A 16,205-nucleotide genomic window follows, 5' to 3' on the forward strand; every position below is an offset into this window, starting at 1 on the left:
ATCCTTTCTGCAATGGCTTCAGCATGCATCCTAGGACCTTCATCATCTGCAAAAACTGACCATTTCTAACAACTAAGCTAACATCACACACGATAATATATGTATATAACTTATATAGAAGATGATTATGTGGATTAAAAGCTATGCTAGTTTGACTCAATACATGACCATGGGACATGCTCGATTCATCAATAACGATATGAAAATACTTGGAAGAAAAATTAAATACATCAATATCTAACATTTACATCTGAGTTCGAGTAAAGTTAAACATGTCATTCTATCTAAACATGCAAAATATCCAATAGTCTTGATGAATGTTAGATACAAATATGTAGAATGTACCCAAAATACCCATCTCGAACTCAGTAGAGAAATACCTAGCACTCAAAAGGCACTAGCTTCAACCAAGAACAAGGATGTTTCTTCAAAGGCTTGATATACTTTCTTCACATCCATATATATGTGTACATATACCCATATTAAGGATGATTGTTTTGGCAAAGAGGATGAGAAGATAGAAAGTAAACCTTTAATCCAATGACAATATTTGATTATAACAACATGACACATATAATTGTGATTGAAATTGCGGTCACAAACATGTTTGCAATCACATCATGTTAACGAATACTATCGCAATCAATTGCAATAAATATCCACAACAACAAGAGCCAGAATCCTAAAACAACAAAGATAATACATTACAATTTGTTAAGAATTTTCAATAACGTATATACCGCAAGATTTTCGGTGATGACACAACAAAATTCACCACCGCACAACTTCCCAATCTAATGAAATTTTCAAACATATCATGTCATAAGTTTCAAGATCAACTGAAACATGCGGATACCAAGTATGATAAGAAATTAAATTAGGATTTTCTACTGCAAACCTACCACGAAAACATAATTTTTATTAGTATCAAAGGCATAGCCAATCATGGCAGCATTATTGAGTCCATTTTCAGAGGAAAATCACAAATATGTTACGTGCAAATATTAAGAAAAACAATGCACAAGCATAAGTACAAAAACATAGCATGCAAGAAATCAATACTTGAAAGGATTAAAATCACTGCTAACCTAAAACATTGAATCTAGCACCACTAGGAAACATCCGAAATGATACTTGTCTTTCAATGTTGAGATACATAGGTTGAAGTCTGTCATGTTGCGCCAAAAGGGAATTTATCAACCTCTTGAGAACCTAAAGGATGAAAAGTTCCAGTCCAAGTTATATATACAGACACACACACACAAATAGACATGAAGAAAGTGGGTTAATGGTGTATTATTTAAGTCAAGAAAAAGTTTAAATCTTGAACCTCTAAATATTGGGTAACAGCTAGTGTTAAAAGTGCATAAAGTTCTGCTATTATCTACAAGAAACAATGGAGGAATCACATACATTGTTTATATTCACTTTTGTTGCTACACAAGCAAGCTGAGTCCATAAACAAAGGCATACCTTTTTCTCCGTTTTTAATGGTTTTCTTGTTTTTGGCTACTTTTTATATTAAGAGAGAGAGATTGTGAGACCTTGTCATCCTCAAGGAGTAAGTGGTCAAGCATGAAGATGATGGGAAGACCACGAGTCGATGGTGGTCGATCCATGAGTTGATTATGAGTAGTTTCATGTTATGAAATAAAAATGTTAGCTAAAGTTAGTTGAATTAAACTAAAAATTCAATTTAAATAGAAATTCAATTTAATTCTTGAGTTAAACTAAAAATTCAAATAAACTGAGAATATCACAATTTTTTATCATATATATATATATATTTCTTTTTCCAAATAATAAATTTAAATTTATTATGTTTATCACAACTTTTGTTTCAATATAACTACAATCATATATTTTCACTTTTTAAATTGATTATAATTCTTTTTTAAATGTTAATTTAGTAATGTGAAAAAATAAATAAATGATATTTTTATCGATTCAATTTTTTTTAAACTTATGCTTTTATAGATATTATAGATAGATTATAGATTATAGGAATAGGGTCTAATGGCCAAAAAGAAAAATTATGTACTATGTGAAGGCGAATCAATAGATCCAAAACATTTGGCCCATCTCTTTTCTGGCTGTACAAGTATTTGCAAGTTTTCTTTCAGATGTAAGTAAGTTTCAAGATTGCCACTCCTTGTCTTCAAATCTCGCTTACATAAAATTGAGATTGTACAACCTTGAGGAAGATCCAATGCCAACACTAGAGAAGCTGCCTAACTTAAGGGTTCTTGAATTCGAAGGAATTTTCAAAGGAAAAGTGTAGTTGAATGATTAATATTTGGAGAAATAAAACAAAAAAAATGATAAAGAATATAATGGAGAAGAGAAATAAATTTTGTATGGAAAAATTCTTTCAAATAATCTTTTATTTCAAGCACACAAAGTTAATAATTCTTCATCACATACAACTCTTTATATAGGAGTTGTGAGTGACTATTCATCTATATCACTCTATATGCTAGGAGTTGTGACTATTCATGTATGTGTGTATCTTTTCATATTCAAGCCTCTTAACTTTTCATCTTCAAGTCTCTTCACTATTCATATTCAAGTTTTTTTCACTTTTCATATTCAAGTCTCTTCACTCTTCTAACTTTTCATAATTTATTTGTGCAAGGTTAATTTAATTATGTGCCAACAATGCCTCCCTTAAATTAAACTTGCTTTGAACTCCCAACCTTTCAACATTTTTCTTGAAGACTTGTCCACTTAGAGGCTTTGTGAAGATATCAGCCATCTGATCTTCCGTCTTGCAATATTCAACTTGAACATCACCATTATTCACTAGTTCCCTCAAGAAGTGATATCGAATGCGAATGTGTTTTATCCTTCTATGAAGAACTGGATCTTTTGTGACCGAAATAGTAGAACTATTGTCACAAAAAAAATTGTTGACTTGCTTTGCTTCTACTTAAGACTTTCCAAAATTCCACGTAACCAAATCAATTGACATCCTGCATAAGATGCAGCGATATATTCAGCTTCTGTAGTCGAAAGCGCCACAATTGATTGTTTCTTTGAACTCCATGAAACTGCACCACTACCAAGGTGAAAAACATAACCAGAAGTGCTTCTGCTATCATCAATGCTTCCTGCTAAATCACTATCCGTATAACCAATGAGATCAACTAATGTATTAGCTTTATAGAAAATTCCATAATCAATGGTTCCCTTCACATATCTCAATATTCTCTTGGCAGCCTCCCAGTGATTGGAGTAAGGTTTCTCCATGAATCTACTTACCAAGCTAACAACATACACGATATCAGGCCTTGTCGAAGTCAGATACATCAACTTCCCAACCAAACTTCTGAATATGGTGGAATTGACAAGCTTTCCTTCACCCTCTTTAGATAACTTCAGACCTGTAATGCATGGAGTAGAGACTGGATTCGCATTTTCCATCATGAATTTTTTTAGAACTTCCTTTGCGTAGCTCTCTTGTGAAATAAAAATTCCTTTCTCGGATTGATGAACTTCAATGCCAAGAAAATGATGAAGTTCTCCCAAATCTGTAATCTTAAATTCTGCCATCATTGAGTGCTGAAATTCTTTCAACATCTTCACATCATTTCCTGTGAAAATAAGATCATCAACGTAGAGACTTACAACCATGAATCTTCCTTGATAATTGCCTTTGATGTAGAGAGTATGCTCATATGGAGATTTCTGGAATCCACACTTCTGAAAATAAGAATTGATGCGGCTGTACCATGCTCTGGGTGATTGCTTCAACCCGTACAAAGCTTTCTTCCACTTGTAAACTTTTTCTTCTTCTTCTTTTTTGACAAACCCTGGTGGTTGATCAACATAGACTTCTTCTTTGAGAACACCATTCAAAAACGCAGATTTTACGTCCATTTGGAACATTTTCCAATTGTTTTGGGCAGCAAGAGAAATAAGTAACCGAACTGTCTCAAGTCTTGAAACTGGAGCAAATACCTCTGTAAAATCTTCTCCTTCCTTTTGCTTGTATCCTTTTGCAACCAGTCTTGCCTTGTACTTGTTGATAGAGCCATTCGGATTCATCTTTGTCTTGTACACCCATTTGACTCCAATTGAATTCTTGTGCGGCGGTAAATCTGTGAGTTCCCATGTATCATTGTTTTCAATTGAGCAAATCTCTTCTTTCATGGCTTTCCTCCATATTTCTTCTTGATATGCATCATCAAAAGAAATTGGATCTTCTCCTGCAAAGAAGGCAAAGAATACAACATCATTTTGCACAACTTCATCCGTTACATCATATAACTCTTGGATGCTTCTCGTTTTTCGGATCGGGCTGGATGAAGAAGAATTTGATGAAGAACTTGGGAAGCAGGAGGATTTTCTACTTGAGCATCATCTTCAGTATTCTCAATTACTGCCTCTTCTTCTTCTTCAAGTTCAAAAGGAAAAATTGGCAAATTTTCCATTTCAACTTCCATATCTTCAAACATGGAATTTTCATCAAACCGAACATCTCGGCTTATCACAATCTTCTTTGTCACCGGATTGTACAACTTGTATGCCTTACTTCTTTCACTGTAGCCAATGAAAATGCATTTCTCTGACTTGTCATCCAACTTGCTTCTCATTGCATCTGGAATATGAGAGTAGGCGACACTCCCAAATACTCTAAGATGACTAACACTAGGCTTTATACCATACCACGCCTCATGTGGTGTGCAATTCTCCAAGCTTCTTGTCGGTAGGAAACAGCTTCAGCCCAAAATCTTCTTGATAACCTCTTCTTCTTAAGAAGACATCTAGCCATTTCCATAATTGTTCTGTTCTTTCTTTCACACACACCATTTTGCTGAGGTGTATGGCGATTTGTCATTTCATCTTTGGATGCCACTATCTCGCAATATTTCTCAAATTCTTTTGAAAATATTCACCTCCACGATCATGACGCAAGGTGTTAATTTTCAGCCCAGTAAAGTTCTCCACTTCTGCCTTGAAATCTTTGAATCTCTGAAAAGCCTCTGATTTTTCTTTGACACAATACACCCATAACTTTATTGAGTAATCATCAATGAAAGAGATAAAGTAATGATTACCTCTTAAAGATGAAACTGTCATTGGACCACAAAGATCTGAGTGAATAAGTTGCAATGGTCTTCTTGCTTTCCACGAGGATTGAGAAGGAAAAGCAATTTTGTGTTGCTTTCCAAGTTGACATGCTTTACAAACATCATCAAGCCGATCGATTTTTGGTAAACCTCTAACCATCATCTTCCTTGAAAGCATCTCCAAATTTCCATAGTTTAAATGTCCATATCTATCATGCCATAACTTTGAAATTCCTTTATGAGCACCAATAAAACAAGACATATTCTGATTTTGAAGGGTAAGAGAGAAAAGATTATTTGATGCCACTCCAACTCTAGCAACAACCTGATTTTTCTTTGATAAATAGCAAGCCATGTCTCGGAAATGAATATCATACCCCTTCTTCAAGAGATGCCCAACGCTAAGCAGATTACTTTTAAGACCAGGAACAAAATAAACTTCAGACATTTTCTCTACCCTTCCTTGCTTTGTTTTGAACTCCAACTCACCAACACCGCTAACTTTGTAAGCTTTGCCATCTCCTATTTTTACCTCTCCACAATCAGATTCAAAGAACTTCGAAAATAAATTTTTGTTACCTGTCATATGCTTGCTAGCACCACTGTCTATGTACCAGACATCATTAATCTCTCCACCATGAGATACGAGCAACAAAGTTTCTTGCTTTTGCTCTTGATTATTTTGTACTATATTAGCTTCATTTTTCTCTTCTTTTTTGTACCAGCATTCACTTGCCAAATGACCAGGTTTGCGACAATTATAACATTCAAAATAGCCACGACCTCTTCCTCTTTGATTTCCACGTCCACGTCCTCTTTGTGATCCTCTAAAATTTTGACTTTGGTTGGCTTCTTTCCATCCATTCTCCGTGCTTACATCTTCACCTCTTTCACTAGCATTTGAGCCTCTTCCTCTAAAATTTCTTCCTCTTCCACAACCACGATCTCTCCCTCTTTGATTTTTAAAATCTCCCTTCTTCTCATTTAGAGACAACTTTGACTGGAGTGCTTGATCTAGATCTACTTCCTTTTTCTTCTTGTTTAATCTTTCTTCATGGGCTTGCAACGAACCTGTGAGTTCATCAATAGTCATGGTACTTAAGTCCGTTGATTCTTCAATGGCAACCACAATGTAGTCAAATCTGGAATCTAAAGAACGGAGGATTTTCTCAACACCACGAATATCATCCATAGTTTCACCATTTCTTTTTAATTGATTGACTATGGACAAAACCCGTGAACAGTAATCAAAAACTGATTCTGACTCTGTTTTTTGCAATCTTTCAAACTCTCATCGAAGAGTTTGCAACCGAACTCTTTTCACCTTTTCATCTCCTTTGAATGAATTTTGTAAAAATTCCCATGCTTGTTTTGCTGTGGTGGCACAAGCTATTTTTTCCCAAGCCGCTTCATATGATTGAACTCCTTGATATATCCAAAATAAGGCTTGCTGATTTTTCTTCCTTGATTTTCTTAGACTCTCTTTTTGAACTTGTGTTAATCCTTCCTCCTCTTTAGCCTCAACTTCATTATAACCTTTTTCAACAATCTCCCAAACTTCTAGAGATCCAAGAAGAGCCTTCATTTGGATACTCCATTTGCCATAATTTTCTTTGGTTAATTGGGGAACGGAAGAAAGAGGAATAGAATTGTTCATTTCGATCGAACAAGGCTCTGATACCAATTTGTAGTTGAATGATTAATATTTGGAGAAATAAAACAAAAAAAATGATAAAGAATATAATGGAGAAGAGAAATAAATTTTGTATGGAAAAATTCTTTCAAATAATCTTTTATTTCAAGCACACAAAGTTAATAATTCTTCATCACATACAACTCTTTATATAGGAGTTGTGAGTGACTATTCATCTATATCACTATATGCTAGGAGTTGTGACTATTCATGCATGTGTGTATCTTTTCATATTCAAGCCTCTTAACTTTTCATCTTCAAGTCTCTTCACTATTCATATTCAAGTTTTTTTCACTTTTCATATTCAAGTCTCTTCACTCTTCTAACTTTTCATAATTTATTTGTGCAAGGTTAATTTAATTATGTGCCAACAAAAAGAAATGTTTTGCTCTGCGCAGGGTTTTCCTAGACTTGAGTCTCTAAGCCTTTGGAGTCTCCACAATTTGGAGGAGTGGAAGGTGGATGAAGGTGCTATGCCTTCTCTTTAGCGATTGGAGATTGGGAAATGCGGAAACTTGAAGATGCTTCCAGAGGGATTGAGGTTCATTACAACCCTCAAAGAACTGAAGATTGAATCAATGCCAAAGGCATTCAAAGATGAAGTGAAGGAGAGAGGAAAAGATTTCTACAAAGTCAAATATGTTCCTCGTATCATATTTTCATATTGAGACTTTCGATTAAAAGATAATTGAGAGGTAATTTTATAGCCTCTAGTTTAGGAAATGTTTCCTACTTTCTTTGCATGTTTAGATCTTATTTCCAGCTAGTAATTATTCAAGTTTCACCTAGTTTTGCTTCTTATATATCATCTATTTTCTACAATATCTCAGCATTCTCACCCAATTTGTCAACACACCAATGAATTACATTTATTAAAAGCCGTACCAAGTTTGATAATACTCTAATTAAGTTTGATAATACCAATGAATACGATCCTACTAATTTGGGTTGTTTATGATTTTTTACCTTGTAGGACTAAATTGGAGGTAAAAAGCGTAGTGCTGAAAATACAAATTGTGGAAGACTTGGGGCAAAAATTTAAAGAAGAGATTTATGAACATAAGACTTTTTTTAAATTTGAATTTTATTTTTAGGATTATTGTTAGGATTATTAATTGTTTAGATTTAATTTCAAATTATATCTTTTAAACATTATCATTTAGAGTTTAGATATGATCAAACTAAGGTTTTTTATGTACTATAAATAGGGGATGGAGTGACATGAATACTCACTCTTCACTTTTGTAAAAAATGTTCTTCCCTCCAAGGCTCTTAGCAATTCTGTTTCTTTTCTTTTCTCACTAAAATTTCATTTCAAAAGTAATCTTTTCATTTTGTGCAAAGAATGACCGCTTTGTATGTTTTGGGAAGGTTGCACAGTCGGTTCACTAATTTACGAAGTCAAGGCTGATCAAGATAACCGGAGGCTGGAATCCCTCAATTGAAAAATCCTTTTTTTTCTCAATTCTGTTTCTTACCACAATTACGATTTTGATCTATTTAATTTCAATTCATTCATATTTTTAATTATGTTTTATTTTGTTTTTTTCTAGGTCAGCTGTTTTTCTTTGGCACGACCGGGATTTCGAGAAATGAGGAACCATGGTGATCTAGTCCCTGAGTATTTGACCCGACTCCCCTATACTTTTCGTTATTTAGGGATAGGATATTATTAGTTTTATATGGTGGGTGATTTGGAATTATCTTCCCTCTTCTATATATCTATTGTTGTTCACATAGACTGGTTGCTTCTTTGTTTTTTCTTTTCAAATTACAATAAAACGATTGCAAGATATGGTATTGGAAGAATCGAAGCTCTCTGGATTAGCAAGATACGAAACCCCTCATCCATTTCAATTTCTTTCCATCTAAATTAATTACACATTAATTTTTGTATTTTAAAACATAAAATTACAGATAAGGAGACGTCACTGGCCCTTGTTCGAACATAGCATTGTTTTTATTTTTTTTGCTTTGCGGTGACCATTCCTATATTTATTTGTTACTTTTGCTTTCTTCTTATTTTCCTGTCTGCTCGAGTCTTTCTCTCTTCCTTTATCATATACTTAATGTAATATTAAAAGCCAAAGAAGAACCATTCTTTTCTCTTGTAAAATTCAACACTTCGTTGTCTATAATCATTTCTACTCTTCATTTTCCTTAAATATAAGTGTTTGATATATATTTAGATATGGATACAAAATAAGAGAATATGATCTTAATATATACCTATTTTTAAAAAAAAATTTGAATATATATATATATATGTTGGACACATTTCTCGTTTCAACATATTTCCTCATTTTGTGCAAGCCGATTGGCATTCAACGCAATCTTTTCTATTTTTTTATTATGCTAATCCTTAACTCAATAATCTTTGTTATGATATTGAATTCAATAGTTGCACTTCATCCCAACACATTCAAAGAAAAAATAGGAAAAATCAAATCTTACCAACCAATAATATGTAAACATATGTAATCCAAGATGTCTTTATCTATAAAATTGAATAGGATAAATCAAATCATACAATAAGTAAATGAGTAAATATAATCTAGAAGTTACAAATTAGATTATCAAACAAAAAGAAAGAAGATGCCATTGCATTTTGTATCAACAATTGATGGTTAGCAAGCTATGCTTTATAAAAGAAAAAGAATCTAAGGGAATCAAAGATCCCAAATTCGAGATCTATCTTAGTTGATTTAAGATTTTGTATCGCCATGTTCTCATTCTTTGGAAGCTTTTCTTCTTATATCTACCAACAATATCCAGATGATAATAAGCTAAAAATAAATAAAAGTAAATTTTTTTCCCAAAATTTAATTTGGATTTGATAAAAAGATTGAAAATAGCATGTGTGCACAAATCTTGAAATATAGGGTCGGCATGGGAGAAATATCCTAAAACCCAAAGTTAAAGATTTATGAAATTCAATATGATCTTATTATTTTCGTTATAAAACCCAATGATAAAATGTATATAATATCCTATGTCATTCGGATTAGAATACGAGAGAATAACAGCCAACTATTTGTAGTTCAAGGTGTGATAAAATCTCAGTAGCTAAGTTATGAATGTTGCAAAATACCATACAAAATCACAGCCACATTTGTTAGTATGACTATTTTGGGTGATCAAAGGCAAAAAATTGTTAGCTGTTGAGCAAACAAGATGAACAAATTTAGATATTCCAATTACGTTCAAGCACTTGACAAATCCTTTCTGCAATGGCTTCAGCACTCATTCTAGGACCTTCACAATCTGCAAAAACCGACCATTTCTTACAATTAAGCTAACATCACACATATGATAATATATGTATATAACATAGATGGAAGATGATTATGTGGACCAAAAGCTATGTAAGTTTGACTCAATACATGACCATGAGACATGCACGATTATTCAATAACGATATGAAAATACTTGGAGGAAAAACTAAATACATCAATATCTAACATTTACATCTGAGTTTTTAAACTAATTTTTTTTTATCTAATTACCAAAACGACTAAATCGTTATGTATGCAAAACTCAAAAACTATCCAATCAAGAACAAACAGTGGTTGGTTAACTTTGATGTGGTTCAATAATCATCAAATTAGGGATCTAAATTGCTTAAACTCCTAAAGTGGTTCCATTTTACCTCTTGGTCTCAACTTTACTAAATTAGACAAATTAGTCTACTTAATCTCTCAATTTCACTGGTTAACTCAAGACTTTTGAATTGGTGCCTAATAAGATTATCTCTCGATCTCACTTATCTTGATTTTCCCTAAGGGGTGTCAATACTAAGTTTTTAGGCTTATTTAATTTAGTCTAATTTATTGCAATTCAGTCTCTTACTCAAAAATCAGCTTGTTCACATCTTCATCAACCAATCCCCTTAAAGTTTAGTATTCATGCTAAAAACTAAGCTAACAAACATAAAAGAAGAAAACATGACAGTCATTAACATCAAACTTAACAAGAAAATACAAGTTGAGATTTTTAACTTGTAAAACTTAAAAGAAAAGTGAAGATGAGTAATCAAAAAAAAAATATGAACAAGGAACATTGAAGTTAAAGTTTTGTAACAGATGGAATTAAAGGAAACAAAAATAACATTAAGCAAGATATTAAAATGTCATTACAAGAGAACGGGAAGTACTAAAAGTGTAAATAAACCCTAGCTACAGTGATAACTAACTTAACTAACTTAATGAACGATGAGAAGAAGAAGAAAAATGCAATAAGATTAGCACTATAGCTATAGAAGAAGGAAAATGTAAAACCTTAAAATGTGTAGAGAAAACTAAGAAAAAAACTACTCTAAACTATGTCTAACGGTCCTCTTTCTTCAGCCAAATTTTGGCTTCTTTTAGTAGCTATTCTGACCCAATTTTCTTGACCAAAATGCCATTAAACATGTCTTTTTATTGGTGTTTTAGTTGGACAAGGACTACCTCTGATGTCATTTTTGGTCCCCTCACGACAATATTGCAATATCCAACACAGGATATCGCGATATCATGGACTGTCTCAAATGGGGGTCTTCCTTGGTAGTAGGGTATCGCGATACCTAAGGGGGATATCATGATACCACTATAGGTGGTCTTCATTTCAAGCCTGTAGGAGGTATCGCGATGTCCATGTTGTGATGTTGTGATACCCCTTTCCTTTGTTATGTTTATGCACAATTTCATGTCACCGTCAAGTTCCTACAACACTTAATCGATTGTTAGGGTCCAAATGGCACATTTACCAATTTGAGTCTCAAAATGAGCACAAAACACATTAAACACTTATTAAATCTAAAATCTAAAAACTATGCTAAACTACGGAAAAAACACTAATTTTCTTGAAAAAAAGCTCCTTAAGTATAACGAGGAACCCTAATTTGACATATCAAATTACGGTAGATTAGTTGTCCTTTTGATTTGATCCCACAACCTGAGTTGTTGAGGTGATCACCCAATGTCACTGGGCCAAGAGTTTGGGTTCTATGTACTAACTTGAAGTTGAGGCATATTGTTAAGAAGATTTCAATTTGACATGTTTAATTTTATTAATTTAACTTGAATAAATTTATTTAACTCGACTTAAATTTTATTTCACTCAACCTGATTAAAAAAAAATTTAAATCAAGTTAAGATGATAAAATAAGATTCATGAACTCGATATACTCGAAATTTTTTACATTAGATTCGATCAAAAGCTCAACCGTTAGGTGAGATGATGTTTAGGGATTTGTTTTGTAAAATCATTTTTTCTCAATCATTCCTCATAATATAGAAAATAATAAGTTAAGTTATGACATTAGTCCTTGTACTACACAAAAGTTGTGGGTATAATCTCTATACTTTAGTTTGGTCATTTTAATAAATGTACTTTTCAAATTTGAAAATTTTAATTCTCACTAAACGATAATTGTTAAATTCATCAAGTTAAACTTTGTTATTTTCAAAATATTACATGACAAACAAATTATTATATGTGTAATGCCATTCCAACTTGTTATTTTCACATATTACTCACCAAAATTCCACTTAATGGATTAACAACTTTCATTCGTGTGAGACTGAAATTTCAAAATTCAAAAGTAAAGGGACTTAAAATGATCTAATTAGAGAATATAGACTAAATCTATAACTATACTCATAGTATAAGACTAGTAATTGAATTTAACCAAATAAATTTATTTTTTATAGTTTGGGTTAAAACTAAAATTTCAGAATTAAAAAAATACATAAATTGAAGTTGACAAATTCAAAAATATATATATTAAAATGATCAAATTAAAAGTGCACCTTAATTTTTGTTAATCTTTCTTTTCCTTAATTAAATGTTCATGGCGTATATTATATATCTTAATATATAAATATTTTTTAGAAAAAAATTAAATATATGTATGTTGGACACATTCAAGTTTGATATTCGTCTTAAATTCGTGCAATACGGTTAATATTGGTGAACTAGTAGTTGATGAAGTATTATATACATTCTTGGAATGCTCCATTCAACGAATTTATTTCAGCTCCATATGCTTAAAACACCTCCCATTTCTAACATATTTCCTCATTTTGGGTAACCCGATTGGTATACAACGTAATCTTTTTCATTGTTTAGTACCCTAATCCTTAATAACCTTTGTTATGATAGGTCCAATGATTGCAATTCATCTAGACACTTCTGAAGCAGGAAAAAAAAATTAAATTTCAACGATTAATTACATGTCAACACATATAATCCACGATATGTTTATCTCAAGATTAAATAAGATAAACTAAATCACAAAGAAAATAAACAAGTAAACATAATGTAGAAATTCCAAATTACATTATCTAACAAAATTCAATAAGAAATAAATGGTTGCATTTCATTCTTTAGGGATTTACTTTTATATCTACCAACAATAGCTTGATGATAATAGGCTGAAAAAGAAAAGGAGTCCAAGGGAATTGAAGATTCTAAATTCAGCTAGCTTAATTGATTCAATATTTCAAATACACTCAATTAATACAAATTATATTTATCAATAAATCTAAAATTTGAATCCCTCATTTGCAACCTATTTTGTAAAACTGCCAAATGAAATCAAATTATCTTGTTTCAATTCTCTTCAAATTTTAGTTTACAACTTCTATTTTTGGGTTTCCATTTGTTTCTACTTTTAAAGCAAACATTGATTCAAGAAATATTTATTTCATTTGACTTATTTTCTTTTCTAATTTTATGTTATTCAGATTCGATGATAATATTGAACATAATATGTGTGCAAGTCAAGATGTCCGAGTCTTTAAATGTAAGGTCGAAACGGGAGAATTATCCTAAAACTCGATGCTAAAAGATTTATAAAATTCAGTATAATCATGTTGTTTTCATTATAGAACTCAATGTTAAAAGGTCTATGATTCGAAATTATGATACAAGAGAAAAATAGCTAACTATTTTAAGTTCAAGGTGTGAGAAAATCTCAATAGCTAAGATATGAATGTTGTAAAATACCACTCAATCACAGCCACATTTGTTAGTATGACTACTTTGGATGAAAAGTTCTATTCCAAGTTATATATACACACAGAAATACACATGAAGTGGATTAATGGTGTATTATTTAAGTAAAGAAAAACGGTTCTAACTAAAAGAAAGAGTTGAAATCTTGAACCTGTAAATATTGGGTAACCGCTGGTATTAAAAAGTGCATAATGGTCCACGCTTAGCTACAAGAAACAATGGAGGAATCACGTACGCTGTTTGTATTCATTTTTGTTTGCTCCACAAGCAATCCAAAACCATAAACAAAGGCATATCTTTTTTTTCCTTTTTTACCTTTGCTGCTTTTTAGATTCTTCGTTCAATTCAAGTTCAAAAAACTATACTCTCTCTCTATATATATGTTTATATTCACTTTTCTTGATACACAAGTCAACCAAAACCATAAACAAAGGCATAACTTCTTCGCTTTTTTTAAAATGATTTTTTCGTTGCTTCTTTTTTCAATTTTTATTCAATTGAAGTTCAAAAAACCCTACTATATATATATTAAGAGAGAGACCTCATCATCCTCAAGGATTAAGTGGTTAAGCATGAACTTGATGGGAAGGCCACAAGTCGGTGGTGGTCAAATCATGAGTTGATTATGAGTAGTTTCATGTTATGGAAAAAAGATGTTAGTTAAAATTAGTTAGTTGACCGCTGCATTTTGAGGTTGAGAGTTTACTGAAACGATACGTTTTGATGTTTAATGAAAACGGTGCGAATTAAATATTTTGATCACTCTCCCATTAGTTATCGTTAGATGAGTGATAGGAAGTTAATGTGGGCTTTTTTTATTGGTCTAATAACAAATTTAATCATCTAATGTTTACATATTCTATTAATTTGATTTTAAATATAAAATGTTCAACAGATTTAACCCTAAATGTTTACAAAATCTATTGTTATAGTTCAAATCCTAAAAATTTCAATAAATTTAGTCTTCAAAATTTGTAAATTTAATTTTAATTCCAAAATTTTAGAAAAGGAAAGATATATTTTATGTTATATAAAAGAAAATCTAGCTCCATCCAACATTTTAAATTCTTTTCTTTTCTCTTCACATTTTCATGGCAACGAAAAAACCAACTCATGGATGAATTAAGCAAATTAAATCAAATCATATAAATCGAACAAGGAATTTAATTAAAAAGAAATTCTTCACATGCAGCAAGGAGGGACTTCCTCTGGTGGAATCAAGGGGATTGATAGAAACAGCTCAGGCTCGAACAAGAGCTTCATTGGGCTTAAGATCAGGAACAGACACATCGGATCAAAGCTGCAACACCTCAGGTCCACCGAACCGAGGCAGCAATACCACACTGCAACTGTTGACATAGCACCGAATTGAACCCACTTTCAATGATAACTCCATAAAGGGTTTGGGTTTTAAGCTTTGAAGTTCCCCTTTTTCTACTCAAAATTTCTGAATTTCAGCTCCCTCCTTTTGTTAAATGAAGGAAAAGCAAAGGAGAGACACGGAAGTGTTTTAATCCACATAGAAAAAAGTGATTATGTGGGTTGTGAGTGGGGGCCTAGGGGGCGTGGAAGAAGAAGATGAATATTGCATAATCAACTTTTAATTGCTTATTACATTCATAATTAAACAAATAAAAATTTCTAACCTTATCAATTAAATCAAGTTAGAATGTTCAACTTGATTTTTGTTTGTTATAAGTATCATAAATTATAAAAATTAATTATATTTTAATAATTATATAATATTAATTGAATTTTTATTTTAATTATATCATCTTATACAAGATTGAAGGCTAGATTTAGAATTAGAACTAAATTGACAAATTTCAAAAATTTTGAGCTTAAATTTATTTTTATTTTTAAGAATCTGAACTAAATGAGAAATTTTGTAAATATTGAGGATTAAATTTGTCGGAAATTTTATATTTAGAATCAAATTGATGGAATGTCTAAACATTAGGGGCTAAATTTGTATTAGACCAATAAAAACAAGTTCATATCAATTTCCTGTCACTCATCTAATTGCAACTAATGAGGAAGTGATCAAAATATTTAATTTCTAAAAATTTAATGACTAAATAAAAGATTAATATTTAAGTGATCAAAATAGAATGAAATCAATAATTTGATGACCATTTTAATTTGTACTGTACCCTATCTTAATCCATCTCACAACTAAATTACTCCGTTTTGCCTAATTTCTCCGTCTTTGTCAAATTTAATAGAATTAACATTTTAATTTAAAAATATCTTTAATTATTTAATATATTTTTAATAAGTAAATGTTAATTCCGTTAAAATCATTTGTTTATATGTAAAAGTTAAAATTAAAAATATTAAGTTATATAATGAGTCTATTGAACTGATTCAATCATATATTATTATTATTGGTTTATATAATGGTTTGATTTTGAAAATATTTGGTTTAACATTTAGTCATC

General features: G+C 31.4%; 1 protein-coding gene across 2 annotated transcripts in view; it reads right to left on the reverse strand.

The window, feature by feature from the left end:
• The window catches only part of LOC105784769 (pentatricopeptide repeat-containing protein At3g14580, mitochondrial), a 147,915-nt gene that overhangs the window by 43,138 nt on the left and 88,572 nt on the right, over positions 1 to 16,205 (reverse strand). The window lies entirely within an intron of this gene.

Source organism: Gossypium raimondii, chromosome 11 (assembly GCF_025698545.1).
Source record: "Gossypium raimondii isolate GPD5lz chromosome 11, ASM2569854v1, whole genome shotgun sequence".
In the NCBI taxonomy this organism is placed as follows: Eukaryota; Viridiplantae; Streptophyta; class Magnoliopsida; order Malvales; family Malvaceae; genus Gossypium; species Gossypium raimondii.